The sequence below is a fragment of the Hakea prostrata genome, chromosome 10, assembly GCF_041222555.1.
Source record: "Hakea prostrata isolate BN-2017 chromosome 10, UWA_Hpros_2, whole genome shotgun sequence".
NCBI lineage: Eukaryota > Viridiplantae > Streptophyta > Magnoliopsida > Proteales > Proteaceae > Hakea > Hakea prostrata.
This window is the reverse complement of record NC_142609.1, coordinates 40,691,258-40,699,245: the sequence shown is the minus strand read 5'-3', so window position 1 is coordinate 40,699,245 and position 7,988 is coordinate 40,691,258. Positions and strand designations below refer to the sequence as shown.

At 37.6% G+C, this 7,988-nt stretch overlaps 1 pseudogene across 1 annotated transcript; it reads left to right on the top strand.

The window, feature by feature from the left end:
• LOC149002973 (TMV resistance protein N-like) lies at window positions 1-3,834 on the top strand (annotated as a pseudogene). The gene is made up of 5 exons (XR_016170423.1): window positions 1-761; window positions 923-2,088; window positions 2,221-2,538; window positions 2,635-3,270; window positions 3,388-3,834. The product of XR_016170423.1 is annotated as a TMV resistance protein N-like (transcript).
• Window positions 3,835-7,988: the final 4,154 nt, after the last annotated feature.

Below are 7,988 nucleotides of genomic sequence, written 5' to 3'. Positions count from 1 at the left end.
GTGCAATTATAGTGTCTTTTGTTCACTTTGGGGTCGATTACAAAATTTTCCATTTGAATCGGTAATGGAGAAGCAACTTCGCTAATGCACGCTGATCACTTTCCCTTTCTCTTCTGAGCAACTTCCCTTCTGATATTTTGCATATACATCTTCTGCACAATGGGTCTTGCCTTGCATTGATCTCTTGAAATATTTGTTTTCTTCCTCTCTTTGTCTTGGTAGCAGAAAGTCTATCGTATTTTTCTGATCTTCTGCTGCATTGTCCATGGCGACCAGCGGAGCCTCCTCGTCTTCCTCTAGTAAGTGGAAGTATGATGTCTTCTTGAGTTTTTGTGGGGAGGACACTCGTACTAGCTTCACCGATCATCTCTTTAACGCACTGATCCGAGAAGGCAGACGTTCAGAGACAACGAAGAGCTAAACAGGGGAGAGGATATCTCTTCAAGACTGGAGGCAGCCATCGACGATTCTAGGGTTGCCATTATCGTCTTCTCTCAGAACTATGCTTTTTCCACCTGGTGTCTTGGAGAGTTGCTGAAGATCCTCAATTCCAAAAGAGATGGCCGAATGGAAAAGGTTCTCCCTGTCTTTTACAAGATCGATCCGTCGGATGTCAGGAAACAGAGTAACACTTATGCTCAGGCATTTATGAGACACGAACAGCGTTTCCAGAATGAGAAGAAGAGGGTGGAGGAGTGGAGGAGTGCTCTAGAAGAAGCTGCGAATTTGTCAGGGTGGGATCAACGAAAGTTTGCTGATGGGTAAGTAGTCTTTCTTATTAATCAAATCCTTTTGGTTAATTCGTCCTGTTTTACATTTGCAGCCCTCTGATGTAGTGATCTCTTTTTGTTCTTTCTTTCTTACATTCTTTTGTTCTTTGTGTTTTTACATATATGGTTTTTTCATGAACATGCATGATCAGGCATGAAGCGGAACTTATAAAGGACATTGTCAAAGCAGTTTTGGCAATAACAAAACCTACTGGAGGATGTTTGGATGTTGCAAAATTTCCAACTAGGACTTCACTCCCACGTAGAGGCCATATGTGGTTTGCTGAATGAAGGCAGGTCAGACGCCGTATGTGGTTCGCATAAAGAAAGAAGAAAGAATGAAGATGGATTAGACGTTGTTCGCACCATAGGAATATATGGCCCTGGTGGAATTGGGAAGACAACTATTGCAAAGGCCGTTTTTAACATTATGTCTAGAAACTTTGATGGTAGTTGCTTTCTTGCTGATGTTAGAGAGGTTTCTAGTCAGCAACAGGGTTCTCTGCATTTGCAAAAACAGCTTCTCTCTGACATCTTGAAACGTGAAGGCATAGAGATTCACAATGAACACCGTGGAATCACTATGATCAATAATCATATACGCTGTAAAAGAGTCCTAATTGTTTTCGATGATGTGATGAAGATGAAACATTTGGATAAATTGGTTGGTGATTTTGATTGGTTTTGTCCAGGAAGTCGAATCATCTTGACGACTCGAGATGAACATTTGCTGACTGAATTGTATGTGGATGAAAAATATAAATATAGAGTTGAGACAATGGATGTAAAGGAATCTCTTCAACTTTTATGCCGCCATGCTTTCAGACAAGATCACCCCTTAGAAGGCTATGAGAAGCTCTCAAAAAAAGTTGTGAATTATGCTGGAGGCCTCCCACTAGCTCTCGTGACTTTGGGTTCTCTTCTATACAAAAGAAGTCCAGTTGAGTGGAAGTGTCAGTTGAAGAAACTAAAAGAGATACCCCTTAGTGATGTCTTGGAAAAACTTAAAATTAGTTACGATGCATTAGATAAGTTTGACCAAAGTGCATTCCTTGATATCTCATGCTTTTTTGTTGGAAATAACAAAGATTGGGTGAGTATGCTTTTAGATGCTTGCTATCTAAGTGGAGAAGCTGTGATTAAAAATCTCAAAGAGAGGTGTTTGGTGACAATTGGTGAATACAACAGACTTCATATGCATGATCTAATTAGAGATATGGGTAGGGAAATTGTCTGTAATGAGTCTCCCAAGAATCTGGGAGGGCGTAGTAGAGTGTGGAAATTTGATGAAGCCATTGATATATTGAGAAATCTCAATGTAAGTACTATACTAGCACATAAATTTTCATCTATTATCATAATACCTAATGATTTCCTTCTTTCCTCTTTCTTCTTCTTCTTCTTTTTTTTTTTTTTTTTTTTTAACTTATTAATTTATCTCTTTTGTCAGGGAACAAGTACCGTTGAAGGCTTTCAATTGTTAGGAACCCCATATCGCGAAGAGCATGAGTATTCTGACAAAATGATTATCAAAGGTGTTTCTAAAATGCCAAATCTAAGATTTCTTGAAGTTAGATATGTTGCAAGAGGAAACACTATAGATTGGGAACAATCTTGTCAAGAGGAAGTTATTTTATTCAAAAACTTAGTTTGCCTCTATTGGTCTGGGTTCCCTTTCAAAAGTATACCAGATAATTTTCATCTGGGGAACCTAGTTATTCTTGAGATGCAACGTAGCAATCTTGAACTAACTTGGGAGGGAACCAAGGTACGCCAAATTAATTTTGCCAATTTGTGTTATATCTATTTGAGTGAGTTTTATGATATGCAATTTGTGGAAACTACTTTTTGTCTTGTCTTCCAGAATCTCACAATGTTGAAGGTCCTCGATCTTAGCGAATCTCTTTCCTTAACCCAAACGCCGGATTTCTCTGGACTCCAGAATCTTGAGAGATTGAATCTCGAGGGGTGTGAAAGCTTGGTCGAAATCCATGAATCTATTCATTGTCTAAAGAAACTTGTAGAATTGAAACTAGGAGAGTGCTTAAACTTAAAAAATCTTCCATGCAGTATCAACAAATTGGAATCGCTTGAAGTACTTGATGTTCATTTTTGCCGTCAGCTTCGAAATTTGCCGAAGGGATTCAGGGAATTGAAACGTTTAAAAGAGCTTGAAATGTCAAATTGCATCTGGATAGATGATGGTATAGCTAGTGTTCTCGGGGAGCTTTCCTCGTTGGAGTCATTGAATCTATCATTCACCAAAATTAAGTGCCTTCCAATGCTTCCGTCAAGTTTGTGTTCTCTTCATCTATATCTATGCGACCAGTTGGAAAGATTACCGTACCTGTCAAACTTGAAGCAATTAAGGAAGCTAAACCTTGGACGAAGTCCAATGGTGACTGAAATTGAGGGCTTAGAGGGTTTGAGGTCTGCCACAATGATAAACTTAAGTGATAGCATCAAATTGGAAACTTCTGTGAAGAAGAGAATCTTTCAGGTTTTCTCTTTTACTCGGACTAGGCTACTAGATTTTTAAAATTGTGAAACCACTTTTTCTGATGTTTTTAATTAATTATATAAAGAACATGGTAGTCTGATTTGGTTTCATGGACAGGATATATGTAAAGAATTTGGAGGCGATGAGATCTGTGACATCTTTCTTCCTGGGAATGAGATTCCCGATTGGTTTGCATTTCAAAATGATGATTGCCAGGTTATTGCTCAACCTCATAACATGGAGATGCACCCACAACAAAAAGGGCTGATTATATGCACTACCTTTGAACCACTGTATTACTTTCTCAACTACGCCTATGCAGCAGATCTTGTTGAAGTTTTCATTTCTTCAAGGAATTCTACATGGAAGCATGCCCAAAAACGACCCTATAATATAAACAGACAAATGATTACTTGGGCGATCAAGATACCAAATAGTGTTTGGAAATCAATCGCTGCTCAATGTCAATATGAAGATGGGGATCACCCACCTTGGAGCCCGCGAGCCTGGGCCAAATGGGCCACTAAACGTGGGACTGGATCATTGGTGAATTCATTTGTTTAGTGTATTTTTTTCCATTAAATATTCAGTTAATGACATTTTTTTTCTAAATCTGATACAACGGTGACTTTTTGGGCCATAGAGGAATTTTTCATCACCTAAAGCTCAACACAGACATTAGGGAGACAGGACAGAGGAAACAGAGTTGTTCTTTGGGAGCACCATTGACAATATCATCAACTTCATGAACATCCTCATATTCTGATTTTACAGCTGTATAATTAAGCTAGCTATGGGTTGACCTAGTGTTCCAACTTAATACACTCTATAAATGCCACCTAATCCTCTCTTATTTAATTTAATGATTCATATATATGCTTGCTATCAGTTTGTTCTTAATTAACTTCAAATTTTCTCCTCATTCTCAGATTACATTACCCTATGTCAGCCACTTCCAAACTTCCACTGTCTCTTAGATTCGCAAACAAAGGTTTTATTGCCGGCCATAAGATTTGAAATTAACCAAATGACATCTATTGAGTGCGTTATTCAATTTCTTGATCTACAACTGTAAATCTGCTCTACTGATTGCAAATACAATAAGGCATCTGTTATTTTTACCTCTATTCTCTTGCTCTTTTCTTTTTCTTTATTTTGTTTCATGCGACTTTTCTTCTGTTTCTGGAGTAGAATGACATCGAAATGCATCTGTAGTCTGTACTACAACCCTACATTCTACTCAGAAAAAAAAAGGGAACTACAATCCAACATATGCATCTGTAACACCATGATTCTCCAGAGTCAACTTTTCTCATGGGTGTGAAGTAATCATAAGACCTCACCATATATTTATTTATTCTTTTCCCTCGTATGATTTTTGTCGCTGAATTTTAGTCCCACTTCGAATAGTGAGGAGCCCATATCCGCATCCTATTATATTAGGACGAATTCAGTTCAATTCGGATGATAATAGGATAATTATTTTCTTAAGTAGATTATTCTAAATGGGCTTGAATACAAATTTTCGACTACTTGGTGACATTTTTACCATTTTATTTGTGAGGCTAGGTTTGAAATTTAAAAATTTAACAACTTTGGTAGTTATTTTAGTAAAATAATCTAAGAAAAATAGTCACATGTCTCATGTAAAAAACTATAAAAATAAATCCAAATAAATAACTTAATCGGATAATTTAGTCGGACGCATAATAATTGGTAAAAAAATGTATACCATATCTGCATCCTATGCACACATCACACAGATTTGAGTGCTTGATGGATAAGGAAAATGCAGAAGCCCTGCTCTAGTAAGTATTTTATATTTTGGAGCATCTGGTGAATTCATTTTCTACTTTTCATATAATAAAATTAATGAATAGTTTTTTAAAGACATTTTTGTATAGGGCAAATAAGTGTTTCTCCCTCCTGAAGTCCCTTTTGTGCCATATTCATCACCTGAATCTGAACACAAACATTAGAAACAGGACAGAGCAAACAGAGAGTTGCTCTTCGAGAACACCATTGACAATGTTGCCAACTTCATGAATGCTCTCTTGTTTAATTCAATGATTCATATTCTTGCCGTCAGAGTGTTCTAAAGTTCAAATTTTCAATTCCATTACCTGTTTGATGAAAAGTGCCTTCAAACACCTTTCTTGGTATTCATCTCCTGATTCTAAAATTACCCTTCTACTGAACCACCATCATAAGCTCCAAGTTAACCACTTTCAAAATTCCACTGCCTCTAAGTCTTAAGTTTCGGAAAAGAAGTGTCATTGCCATAAGATTTGAAATTTACTAATGACATATATTGGGTACAGTATTCTATTTAGAACAAGTAATTTTCTATTGTTTGTTAGAAGATATATAACCCATATTTTTTAATAGACATGCGATCAGGATCCATTTGACATATATAAATCAAATATATTAGTCCTCAAACTGGTTAAATAAAGTTAAAAACAAAGAAGATCTTTAATGATATTCTTATTTAGGGTTTATTGAAAATATAAATTCCAAGCACAATTTGGGTTTGCTTTCTTTCTCCTGCTCACTCTGTTTAGGTTGCAAATTCTGGATACTGCAAAATTTGTATGCCTTCAGCTTGATCTTGAACTGCAAATCTGCTCTACTGATTGCAAATACGATAGAGCCTATCTTATTTTCCCTCTATTCTCCGTTTCTTGTTCATTTTCTTTCTTTTGTTTCCTCTAGCTTTTCTTCTGTTTCTGGAGTAGAATGGGAGTCCAATTCATATCTGTACTACAGCCCAACGTTCTACCAAATAAATTGTAATCCGACACATGCCTCTGTAACACCATAATTCTCTTCTTTTTTTCTGTTTTTTTGGGTATGAACATTGTTATGGGGAAGATCAGGCTTCTCAACTGACCCCGATTCTTTCTGGTTCCGGCCCTCCTTAGCTTCCTGATGACAAAACAAGGGTGAGAGTGGGCCGCCTCTGAGGACGGGAAACCACCTCCAATGATTAAGTCAATCTCAATGAAGGAGTTGGGAATCAATGCTAAGGATTTGTGGAGAAATGTTTCTCATGGAGTTATGAGGGAGAGTAATGGCTGGAGAAGCTCTGGTTATAACTAGGAGTGTTGCCTCTATTTATAACGAACCTGTGACCTTTCCTTGTCTGCGATGGCCGACTGACCCTTCATGATATAGCTCAACGGTGGAGATGGCTTCTATGACCTGGTGACGTCATCCTCTGACGGTTGCAGACCCTAGCTGTGAACACCTTTTGTAATCAAGGAGTCAACTCAAGTATTGGCTTGATGTAATGACAGGCTCCACGTGAACGTTCGGTGGAGACATCTCAAGATACACGCTTCCATGTGTTACACACACCGACACACACACTTGACAATTTGAAGGAAATGATAATGGATGGTTTCACACACATACATACACACAAACAAAGCCTGACAATTTTAAGCAAATGATGATCGATGGATGGTTTCACCTATTTTTGTTTCTTAGTTGAACGAAACGGATGAATATGAAAGATGCATGGTAAACAAAGCGACAATGCAGTTGAAGCCGTGAAGTTTTTGAATTAATTTGTTTCACCGGAAAACGTCATGCTCCCAAGTCCCAACAATAATTGAGTATATACGGACGACGTTCACTTGACAAAACAAAGCAGTCATCACGTACTGCAATTTGCAAGCCTAGCTAGTATTGACTAGTATGTATGTGTGCGACGCAGGTCAAATACTGGCTTATAAACCGGGGTTGGCAAACCAAAAAAAAAAAAAAATCTTGGGTAGACCCGTATCAATCCCAACCTTAAAATTTTTTGGCTCTGGGTCTGCATCATTTGAGTGTGATTAGGAGTGTCATCTTTTTGAGTCTATAATTTAGGAATTCGAGAGAGAGAGCCTTTTATGTATGTTATGGTACCTCCGTCAAGTAGAGACAAATTGAGTAAAGAATGTTGGTTTTTTCTTGGAAGTTTTAGTGCTAGTGACTGTTGACCACTACATACAGGATGGTATCTCAAGCCTCTTCTCTTCTGTGAAACTTAAAATGTAACAAGTAGCTGGCTGCTATTCACTGTCTCTTTATCATGAATGAAAGCTAGAATATGATCCTTTTATTATAGGGTTAAAAGTTTGTATTTGTGTTCCTGTGATAGTGTCACACCTTTATAATATCTGGCTTGATATAGCTTTTTCGATCTACTACTACTCATACTTGAATTTCAACTGCAGCTTTGCGTATTCCTGAGGGATTTATTAGATTCAATTCTTAATTGGATTTTAATTGTGACCGTTTGAATATTTAACTGCCACGTGTCACAATTCTAGCTAAGAATTTCAAGGATGGAAATTATAGAGGGGAGGGATTTGGATTTCCTTTACACATCTTCCACCCTCCACCAATTTTATGTTTCACAATCCATCTTACATAGGTACTCTGGGCCCACTTATTGTCGGGTGACCTGTGAGATAAAATTTTAGGTAGAGGGTACAACCGGGTGGAGAGGATCTAGACTCGAAACAACTATAGAACATCTTGGGTGATCCAATAAAAATCCACAATGCATTGAATGGAATGCTCAATGCAGATTTCTACGGTGGGGATCTTGTGCGACCAACTGTTCCAAATGAGTCCCAAGGATTATTTTGTAAGTCTTCAAATAACATACAACCTTGACAAACATGAAGGCCTTCATGTGTACCATCCAATTAAAAACTGCAATT